Source organism: Saccostrea cucullata, unplaced genomic scaffold (genome assembly GCF_032062105.1).
Source record: "Saccostrea cucullata isolate Sc308-1 unplaced genomic scaffold, CSIRO_AGI_Scuc_v1 ctg2, whole genome shotgun sequence".
NCBI lineage: Eukaryota > Metazoa > Mollusca > Bivalvia > Ostreida > Ostreidae > Saccostrea > Saccostrea cuccullata.
The window spans coordinates 262,320-274,450 of NW_026936751.1; the positions used below are offsets into that span (position 1 = coordinate 262,320).

General features: G+C 33.2%; 1 long non-coding RNA gene across 1 annotated transcript; it reads left to right on the forward strand.

Annotated features, from left to right (window-relative positions):
* The first annotated feature begins 211 nt into the window (after positions 1-211).
* Positions 212-4,978, forward strand: LOC134246471 (uncharacterized). The gene is made up of 3 exons (XR_009987638.1): positions 212-304; positions 2,886-3,047; positions 4,329-4,978. It is a non-coding gene; the product is annotated as an uncharacterized LOC134246471 (long non-coding RNA).
* Positions 4,979-12,131: the final 7,153 nt, after the last annotated feature.

Below are 12,131 nucleotides of genomic sequence, written 5' to 3' on the forward strand. Positions count from 1 at the left end.
TTTAATCTACAACAAGATTATCTCAATTTGGTATTAAAAATTAAACAAACACTTCCTTTTCTACAAAGTTTCGGCAAAAAAATGAGAAGCATATGTTGCAGATAATTTTTATGAGCAATTTTCGGAACTTTTACCTCACTTAAAGCGCTTGAAAAATTCAAAGAGTTACTTCCCTTAGCTGAATCTTCTGTGTAAACAAGATGCAATATGGCGGCAAACTTGGCTGACGAACTCTGTGTTGAGTCTGTGACAACGGGGCTACAGTGGAACAGAGCTTGAGCTGACTGGGAAGCAGACTAGTCATGTAAGTAGAACTTAAGTATACAGATTTAAGATCTAAATTCATATCATAAAAAACAGTAATTGAAAATTTAGGGAACGTAATTTGTGTGCAGACTACCAAAAACCAAAGTCCAACGTTAATGCCATACTTAGGCTAATCATGGTAATGATAATATGAGTTTTAAATAAAATACATGGACTCCTGTTAGGTAAAAATGTATGGGATATAACACAACATAATATCCTGTGCATATCCATTCAGTGTAGCATATCAAGAAATGACCGAATTTCCTCAGAATTTTGTGTTACTAAGCTTGTCGCATATGGATTCTTTGATACTTCAAATACTCGTAGTTTCTCTTTGATATTTTTAGGAAATCTCTTTTTAGTTGTTTTTTACATGCAGAAGTCCATTTCAATTTTCTCCCAAAGTTACATGTATATATATTATCCTCCAGTGCCTGGTCCCCCACTGCCTTGGATTTTGACACCCTATACATGGTTTTCAGTAGTTTTGGATATCTTGTTTATATGCTAAAATTTTGTATTATTTGGGGTCTTTGTCTTATATAAAAACTTGATTTCAAGCAGAACCGCTAATTTTTGTTTTATAGACGAAAATTAAACAAACAAAATGTTTCTGTTTCTTGTATTTTTTTTGTTGTTTTATGAATATTTATTTTCTAAATAAGACAATAAAGGGTGGGGGGTAGAGGTCAACTTCTTTCAGTAACAAATTTTATTCACACAATTATTTCACTTTACTGTAACAAAAAGAGGGGGGAGGGGACCCAACCGGTCTTTCAATGAACATTTTCAATGCTGAAATTTATGTTTAGAAAAAAAAAAAGGGGGACAGGCCCCCCTAGTCCCCCTATTGCTACGTGCCTTTTCATAAAACATATATAAATTACATGTTAAGGTCTTATTGTAGAGAATGCTCTACAAATTGATCATTTATCATGAATTTTGAGACGATTCTAACGGAGAAATACAGATAAGTGGGATAATAGGAACTACTTGAAAATTTTTAAACTTTTTGCATATCTTATGTAGGAAAGTTTCAAAGGTAGTGTAACAATTTTAAACAAAATGCTATTAGGAATAATTGAAAAGGTCAATAAAGGATTATTTGATTCAGTTTAGAAATTTAAAGTCCTACACAAATAATGTACGGTACCTAGGGTATTCAGTAGAGGTATTACCATATAAGCAGAATTTTTATGCACCCGGATTGATTGATCTGGGGTGTATATTGTTTTTGTCCTGTCTGTTTGTCTGTTTATCTGTTTGTCTGTCTGTCTGTTGTCAACTTTAACATTCGCCATAACTTTTGAACCATGATAGATAGAGACCTCATATTTGGTTTGCACACTCCACTAATGAAGTTCTTTCAAATGACTTCAAGGTCAATAACCTTGTAACCTTGATTGTGACCTATATGCTTAAAATAACTTTTTCAAACTTTCGAAATTACTTTTGAACCATAGGCGATAGAGACTTCATATTTGGTAAGCAAACTACACTAATTAATTCTTTCAAATGACACCAAAATCAATGACCTTATGAAGTAAAATGTAACCAATATGCTAAAAAAAGCTTTTTCGAATTTTCACCATAACTTTTGAACCACGAGTAAAAAGATCAGAAATCAAGGGTCATAAAACATGGACACTAGATATTGGAAGCCCTTGTCAGCTCATTATATCGAGAACAACTTTCAAATTTAGTGCTGGTACTGTCTAAGACGTAAAATAAGCTCTATGATATTGAAGTCTGACATTGATCAATTTTAATAAATTGTTTACCCTAGAATTTTAAGTGACTTATTGCTTTACTTTGATACTTTTTAATTTTAAATATTGAGGGGGTTATATTTTTATGCCCTTTTATGAATATGGCCGGGCCATATGGTGTTTGTCATGTCCGTCCGTCCTTCCTCCCTTCCATCTTTCCGTCCTTACATCTGTCCTTCTGTCACACTTTGCATTTAGCTCAGTGCAAAGCTTAGTTTAAAAAAAAACTATCCAAGATATTTTCAGCAAACTTCGTATGCTGATAGGTATTGATGAGAGCTTTGCAACTGCATCAACATTTTTTGACTTTGACCTTTCCTTTGACCTTGACCTTACCTTTCCTAAATTAGTGTTAAACTTCATATGCTAATACGTATTAATATAAGCAATTCAACTGCTTTAACTTTTTTGACCTTGACCTTCATTTTGACCTTGACCTCACTTTTATCAAATGTGTTTAAGTCAGTTTTAAATAAACCATTCATAATATTTTTTCAACTTAATATGCTGATACATAATGATGAGAGCTTTTCAACTGCATCAACATTTTTGACCTTGGCATTTCCTTTGACCTTGACCTCACTTTAAAGAAATTAGTGTCAAACTTCATATGCTGATACATACTGATGTAAGCAATTCAACTGCATCACTATTCAAGATATTTTGATCAAATTTCATACACTAATACAAATTTTCATGTTACATTACTAATATACCCTTGAAGGGGCATTCATGTCCTATGGACATATTTCTAGTTTCATAAATTCTTACTTATTTAATTTTTTATTTTAACTATTTTTTTTCAAGACATCAGGAAAAGAAAACACTGTTGTACAAGACACAATTAAAGAAGATGGAGGCTCATCTGTAAATCAAGAACTCACAGTTCATAGGATACCTTCCAGCAGTTATTTACAATCATCTGATGGTGTAAATCCAAGCACAAATACAGATGATTTTAATCAGATTGTAAGTAGCAATTTAAGATATAAGATTTAATTTTTTTTGTTACAAGTCTCTGAAAGGATATTTTTACTTAAAAAATTATCAACTTAAATATCCTTTTTTTAATGTTATATATACATACATGTATATTCAAATTTTTCACAACATTTACAATAAAATGAATTTTATAATCATTCAAGGTGAGATAATATAACATATCTGTCCAAGCTTATTACCAAAAGTACTGAAGTTATTCCACATTATTTTATCACTATACATAAATAATTTAATTTTGTTTGTATTCTCGCCTCTCATTGGTTGATTTCCAAAAAGGAACACAAATTATTCTGTATAATCTGGTTTAGTATGGGGACACACCCCCTTGACGACCAGCTGAATCATCCGTATCCATGCAATCCCCTCATTTTCAGTCCTTGGGATTCATGGAAAATTCCAGATTTAATAAATGTACCTTTAATTTCAAAAAGTAACTCGATCTTACCACATGTAAACAAACATCATTGCTGCTAGTTCTGTGTATCAGTTATTACCTCCCCTTGTTTCCCATCACTTCCGTTACTATGGTTGTATTATTGAGCGGCAAATTTGAACTCATAAAAAGCAGCACAATTTTACATCCACATTTGTTTATTCTAAATTTAAATTATAAGGAATGACTCTAATTCTTGGCCAAATTATTTAAGGAATGAAGCTTATTTCAACTTATGTTATCCGATTATTCCGATATAACATAACTTGGGGCAGTTTACGCTTTATAAACCGCGAAGCGGTTTATAAGAAAGCGTAAACTGCCCCAAGTTTTGTTATATCTGATAACATAAGTTGAAATCAGCTTTATTCCTTATAATTTAATTTCAGTGTAGACAATGAGACAATATTTCCTCCAGAAAAAGGCTTCAAATTGAGCATTATTTTAAAAATAACATCAAGCGCAGTAATACGTTTTTTGACGTAACTCATTGTGACGTAGGCAAGTTATGTTATCCAAAATATTATATGTTCCTCAGAATGCTTCAGCCAATGAAATTGCTTGATACAAGAGAAATTAAATTATTCAGGTATAACCTGGTTTTGGTCAGTTTACACTTTTTTATAATCCCCAAGCGTAAACTGACCCTAACCAGGTTATATCGAATAATTTGGCTAAGAATTAGTCATTCCTTAAGCAGAGTATCAATCCAAGCAAACTTTGTGCCATTTTGAGGACCATGTCCTTTTGATAGGAGGGTATAACATTTTCAATTTTGGTTAAGTTGGTGTCTTACAAAGAAATTTTCTTTGTAGACAAGTACAAAAGTGTCCATTAATTCACAAGGCAGCCTCTGGTTACCAAGCAGTCAAGATACATATGAAGAAGAGGAGGGAGGTGATCACCTAGAAAGCATGAATAACAAGAGGAAAGCTCCAGACACTTTCCTGCAAAGTTGTGGCCTAATTCCAGTAAAGAAGCAACTCAGAACAGATTGGAATGAAGCATCTGACCGTACAAAAAGTGATTATATATCATCAGCTAAATCAATTTTTCAAGAGGTTGTGAATGTCCTTGCACCAGGTCAAGGCTCTCTTCTGCTGGATGCTTTATTGAAAACTGCTTCAGATTCTGCTGACTCCAACATACTGCGATTTCTTTCAAAAGCCTATAACCTTTCTACTGACTGGGGAACACAGAGACAAATTTTGTCATTATTTGCTCATTCATACTCAGTGTTGCTATGGTCAGATATATATTGCTAAGGAAAAATATGAATTTTTTAAAAAATATTAAATTGGTGTAAAATGTAATCAACTTATCTATTAAAAATTTGTATAAACAATTTTTAAATGAGTATTAAGTTTATTAAATGAAAAAATAGATCAATTTCTGTCTTAACACTATACTGTTGCTATGATCTGATTATGGTTGCTAGACCATTTTCAATTTGTATATGCTGTATTGTTTTTATTATCAAATTCTTTTTATTGGATACCTATAAATTTTAAAGATAACCACTCTCCTAATAATTAAATTTTAGCAAAATATTAGAGAGAGAGATTTCACTAATTTGTTATGACACCTTTCACAATCCATACTCCTTTCTATAAAGTTAGTGGAACAGTGTCCTTGAATTTGCTTCTTAGTTTTATTTATAACTACGGTAGATCAAAATCTTAGACCAAACTTACATAAATATTGCATCTAAGAATGCACACTATTAGATTATCCGTTTGAATTCCCATAACTATTCTTTTGGAGTATCATCAATAGTTTTTATTGATAATTCATGAATAACAAAATGTCTATTCAGCTCTGTTGCTATGGACCTCATTTGGTTGCTATGCACAGAATATGATCAATGTATAAATTTCAGTACATACTTTTTTTTTTAAAGAAAAAAAGGTTTTTCAATTAATTTATACATTACTTATAATACATGTCTCCTCTATTTTTTTTTGACATGATGTTTCAAAAATGTTTTGGTTGCTATGCAGTAAATTTGGTTGCTATGGGCACATTTCAGGATTTTTATCCCAAAATTTCACTATATTTATTAATGATGCAAGAGTATGTTAGCTTTTATACATACAATTGTATCAATTTTGAAGAAATTTAAAATTTTCCTAAAATATTGGAAGGGAATTTTAAGCATTTTTTAAAGAAATCAAACATGAAATTGAACAGTTTTCCCACAAAAGTAGTAAAAATGCTTCTCAATTTTTTATGTCAGTCTTGAAGATCAACATGTATTGTGCAAGAATAAAATTTATTTAAATGCTGAACCTGTTGTAGATTTTATATATATTAGTTTTAACTTGACAGGTAAATATTTAAATTTTCACATTGTTCAACTTTATAGTATTTGTGTTGCCATGGCAGCAGATGCATGGGTATTTAGATTTGCTTTGAAACTTTTTTGTACACTACATATCTTTAATAGTTTGCATAAAGTTTTTTTTGGGTGATATCAGTATTCTTTCTGTAAAAAAATTCTTCCAAAAAAGTTAAAATTTAAGCTTTTTTTCCTTCACTTACGGTGGTTTCCATGGCAACACATAAGAAGGTATATAAATAATAGTTTTGTTGGTCAAGCATCATTTTCATATATGTGAAAGTTGTGTACAATGAACACTTTTTACAACCAATATAAGAAAACGGGATGTTAAAATTTTAAGTTTCCATCTGAAGCTTGATGATTCGTGACATTCTCTCTTAAGTCTAAGTATACTCAGGCTCCCTAATGCAATTTACCGGTATTCGTTATGAATTTAAGGCTGAATTCCTTTAATTGCAAGATATTTGCAGCCACCTGGGAGCTAGCCCGTGACTGTCTTCAATTTTTTTTACCATATCTTCAACCTTGATCTTAGGACCCTTATTATGTTCCCCAAACGAAGTTGGGGAACATATTGTTTTTACTCTGTTTCTTATTATTATTATTATTAAGGTCTTCCGTCTTCAGCGGAAGACCTTATAGTGATTCTACTGTTTCTTATTATTATTATTATTATTATTATTATTCTTATTTTTTTCCCCAAAATTTTGTGCAGGCGATTTCTCCTAAACTATTCGGTGGATTTCAATGAAACTCTCAGGAATCATGCATCATTATATGAACTTTGTTCATCAGAAGGAAAATTTGGAATACTCGCCTTCGGTTCCAAGATATTGACAGTTTTCTGATTTTAAAATGAATTTTTGTCGCCCCTTTTTTTCAAAAATGGTTAAAGGTATTAACTGGAGACTTATTAGAGATGATAGAGGATGACTCTTAGATATGTGAAATCACCTTTTTGTGCGTCGTCAGTACTTCCGGTTGCTACCGGAAGCGTATTTAAAAAATGCAATTTTTCAAATTTTTTGTTTTTCTCTATTTTTCTTTGATATTAATAATCAAAATAGAGACTCCTTTAAGAATGCATGATATGTAATTTGATTTAGAATCCATAAAGGCAATCTCGAGATATTTACATCTAAAAATTTGAAGCGGTGTTTTCAATGGCCGAATGGTTAGCGCGTTGGATTGTCACGCGGGCGACCCGGGTTCACTCCCCCGAATATCCGAATATTTTTTTTTACTATTCTAGCTCGATTTTTCTTCTTTTTATTTCAGAATCGGACGGAAGACCTCTCGTTGCTCGCAACGAGTATCGTTTCTAGTTATTCTTTTTTTTCTTCTTTGTTCTCCGGTACTTTTTTGTCCGCGAGTGTTCTCAGAAACTGTTCACCCAACTAAGCTAAAACCTTTTTAGGGTTAATAGGTGTGTAGTGTAGGTGTGCGGAACGAAGGTCATTTTGCGCGCATACGCATGCACGTGCGTGCGCGTGATATGAGTGAAATGACCGATATACTTAATATAGCTACAACTTTGACATTTTTTAATTAAATGATTTGAAACTCATTATATGAGGATATATTAATAGTGTAGATAATATGACACTGTCAAATTAGCACGAACTCACGCGCATGCACGTGCGCTTCGCTCTGATTGGCTGAAACAAAAATCTCAATATCTTTTCAGTTTTTTGATGAAATTATATGAAATTTAAAATACAGGCATACTTTAGGATGTTCTACAATATGATATATAGCAATTTTCTTGAAAACACGCGCATGCACGTGCGCTGCAATCTGATTGGCTTAAACTTTAAATGGCTATAACTTCCTTGTTTTTCACCCAAACAGGATGGGATTTAGAACATAGACAGATATAATAAACTCCTACAAGAAGGTATGGTCATCATGCACGTACGTGCACGTGCGCTTCGTTCTGATTGGCTGAAACAAAAATCTCAATATCTTTTCTGTTCTTTGACGAAATGCTATGAAATCTAAAATATATACATACTTTAGCATGTACTACAAAATGATATATAACAATTGTCGTGAAAACGCGCGCATGCACGTGCACTGCAATCTTATTGGCTTAAACTGTAAATGGCTATAACTCCCTTGTTTTTCAACCAAACAGGATGGGATTTAGAACATAGACAGACATAATAGACGCCTACAAGAAGCTATAGTCCCCATGCACGTGCATGCACGTTTGTGCACGTGAAATGAGTAATATTAAAAATACGCTTAAATGAGTGTATTTTTTAATACTTCTTGATTAATTGATTTGATATTAAGTATATAAAAATATATAAATAGTGTAGACAAGATGATATGGTCATTACGCACATGCATTCAGATGAGCACGCGTGCAATGCTGAAATTTAAATATATTTTGTATTCTTCTGGGAAAACGTTGTTTAAGTCTAAATTGCATAAAGTGTGTCTTATTTAATAGCGCTTACAGGAAATATGGCACCAAAAGGGAGTTGGGGAGCGTTTGGGGAACATCTGTAACGGTCCCCGTTACAATTAGCCCTAGTTAAGGTCTTCCGTATTCAGCGGAAGACCTTCTAGTGATTCTACTGTTTCTTATTAAGGTCTTCCGTCTTCACGGAAGACCTTATAGTGATTCTACTGTTTCTTATTATTATTATTATTATTATTATTTTTCTGACACGATTTCTCGACAACTACTGGATAGAATTACATGAAATTTTCAGGAAAGATGTGCTGTAAGATACTCTTCAAAGTTCCAAGACAGTTTTTGGAAATTCCTCTCTGGTGCCAAGTTTTGGACCATTTTCCTGAGTTTAAAACGACATTTTGTCCACGATTAAACTCAAAAACGGTAAAAGATATCAATTTGAAACTTTCAGAGTTTAAAGATGATGATCGATACTTTCCAGGACGCGACTTTTCGTTCGTCGTCAGTACTTCCTGTCGCTACCGGAAGCCAATTCAAAAAGTCCAATTTTTCAACTTTCGTTGTTTTTCAATATTTTTCATTTATTTTTGGAATATTAAAAGAGACACTTCTATTGATGCTTACTGTATAAGTTGTTTTAATATTGGTTAATCTGAACTCTAGATATTAATATTTGAAAATCTGAAGCGGGTCCAAGATGGCGGCTGTCTCTGTCAACTCCGCCATTTCGCGAGTAGGGGCTTATGGAGGCAGCTGAGCGTTTGATTAAACCATTCTGACATAAGGATACATGAAATGCAAAAAACTACTTGGACTCTCACGTAGTAGTACGTTGCAATTCAGTGTCAATCTTAAAAACTTAATTTCCGTTTCACTGCTTTAGTGTTACTGGGCTAGATACGATATGTAATGTGTACAATGTGTTAAATATACTTTCCTAACGCCGAAAAAAAGATGATAAGAATGTTTTATTAATTAATTTCATTGAAGCTATTGCACCTCTTTAATAGATCAGTACAAAGGAAAGGTGCGAATATTTAAGCGTGGCGTTTGACACGAAATTATGAATAGTGGCCCGCCTTTTATGATTCTTAGACAGGTGTACTGTTGCAAAAGAATACACAAGTATATTTAAAGCAGTATTCCCAATAGCTAAATGGTTTGCGCGTTGGGGAGAAAAGAGAAAAAAAGGCGCATTCACGTTGGCGACCTGGATTCAATCCTCCTTGTGATCAAAATTTTGAATCAGTTTTCAGCTCGATTTTACAAGTTTTTTTTTTCCCCTGAATCGGACGGAAGACCTCTCGTTGCTCGCAACGAGATCGTATCTAGTTATTATTATTATTATTCTTATTTTTTTGACTTTCTAATTTTGTGCACGCAATTTCTCGAAGACTACTGGATGAAATTACATGAAATTTTCAGGACAGATGTGTTGTTACATGAATTTAGTATATCCGAGAGAAAATTTGGAAACTCACCTCCGGTGCCAAGTTATGGACAATTTTCTGAAATTAAAATGACATTTTGTCCACGATTAAACTCAAATACGGTAAAAGATATCAATATGAAACTTTCAGGGATTATAGATCGTGATATATATTATCCAGGACGCGACCTTTCGTTCGTCGTCAATACTTCCTGTCGTTAGGAGATGCGAATTGAAAAAATCGTATTTTCTAACTTTTTTGTTTTTCAATATTTTTAATTTATTTTTGGAATATTAATAGAGACCTTTCTATTGATGCTTACTATATAAGTTGTTTGAATATTGGTTAATCTTAACTCTAGATATTAATATTTGAAAATCTGAAGCGGGTCCAAGATGGCGTCTGCCTCTGTCAACTCCGCCATTTCGCGAGTAGGGGTTTATGGAGGCAGCTGAGCGTTTGATTAAACCATTCTGACATAAGGATACATGAAATGTAAAAAAAACTACTTCGACTTTCACGTAGTAGTACGTTGTAATTACGTGTCAATCTTAAAACTTAATTTCCGTTTCACTGCTTTAGTTTAAATGGGCTAGATACGATATATAATGTGTACAATGTGTTAAATATACCTTCTTAACGTCGAAATAAAATAAAGTAGTAGTATTTATTTGGTATCATGTCATGTCATAAAGGCGATAAGAACGGTTTATTTATTTAATTTCATTGAAGCTATCACACCTATTTAATAGATCAGTCCAAAGAAAAGGCGTGAATATTTACTCGTGGCGTTTGGTGCGAAATTATCAATAGTGGCCCGCTTTTCATAATTCTTAGACAGGTGTACTGTTGCAAATGTATACACAAGTATATCTAGAGCAGTGCTCCCAATAGCTTAATGGTTTGCGCGTTAATAGATCACGTCGTAATTACGTTACACTTCTGTGTCAAACTAAAGATTTATTCCAGGGTCTTCTCAAACGTCTTCTGTAACTGGTTTTGGTTGGTTCTCAAAGTAGAAAAAGAAAAGACTAAATATGCAAATGAGAGATACCTATTATCATTTGTTTTGCAAGACGGAAAAACAGATCTTAAATCATAATTATAAGTTATAGTTTTTCAAGAAACAATATCGATGCATGTACATAGTAAGTATAAAACGTATAACCACTGTTTTTCCCATGCACACTTGTGTGATATAAAATGAATAGAAAAGACAAAAATAAGAAAACCATTTTAATAAGATCGTCTAATGGAGTTAATATTAACATTCTTTTCTCGAAGATCTGAATCAAGTTATTGAACATAAATGGTATGTGATTCCTTGACTGTCGTAGAGCGAGGCATGTTTTTCGGGGAAACATTTTAACCTTTTTAAGAAAGTGTTACTAATCGGTATAGTTCACTTCTGAGACGGGAAATAAAAAAAAATTAAATTATAGTCATTTCACTGCTTTTGTGCTACTTTTCTATAGAATGTGTACAATGTGTTAAATATATTTTCTAAACCTCGAAATGTAGGCTATGAGAACGTACTTTTTTCTTAATTTCATTGAAGCTATCACACCTATTTAATGGGTCAGTCCAAAGAAAAGGCGCGAAGATTTAACGTGGCGTTTGGTGCGAAATTATGAATAATGGCCCGTCTTTTATAATTCTTAGACAGGTGTACTGTAGCGAAAGTATACACAAGTACATTTAGAGCAGTACTCCATAGCGTAATGGTTAGCGCGTTGGGGATAAAAAGGGAAAAAAGCGGATGGGATTTTTACGCTGGCGACCTGGATTCAATTTGTGACCAAAATGTTTAATCACTTCTCAGCTCGACTTTACGAGTTTTTTTTTCCAAAATCGGACGGAAGACCTCTCGTTGCTCGCAACGAGATCGTTTCTAGTTTTTCTTCTTCTTCTTCCTGGGTACTTTTTTGTCCGGGAATGATCTTGTAAACTGTTCGTCCGATGTAGGTAAAACCTTTTTAGGGTCAGTAGACATGTTATGTAGATTTGCGGAATCAAGGTCATTTTGCGCGCACATGCTTGCAAGAGCGCGCACGTGCAACACGAGAAATGACCAATATAATAGATATAGCCGCAACTTTTCTATTTTTTCATGAAATGCTTTGAAACTCATAATGTGAGGATATATTAGTAGCATATACATGATGACATGGTCAAAATGGCAAGATCTCACGCGCATGCACGTGCGCTGCGCTCTGATTGGCTGAAACTAAAGTCTCAATATCTTTCTTGTTTTTTGACAAAATCTTTTGAAATTTTGAACATAGCCATGCATTAGGATATCCTACAACATGATGTATAACAATTATCATAAAAGCACGTGCATGCACGTGCGCTGCAATCTGATTGGCTTAAACTTTAGATAGCTATAACTCCCTTGGTTTTCAACCAATCAGGATGG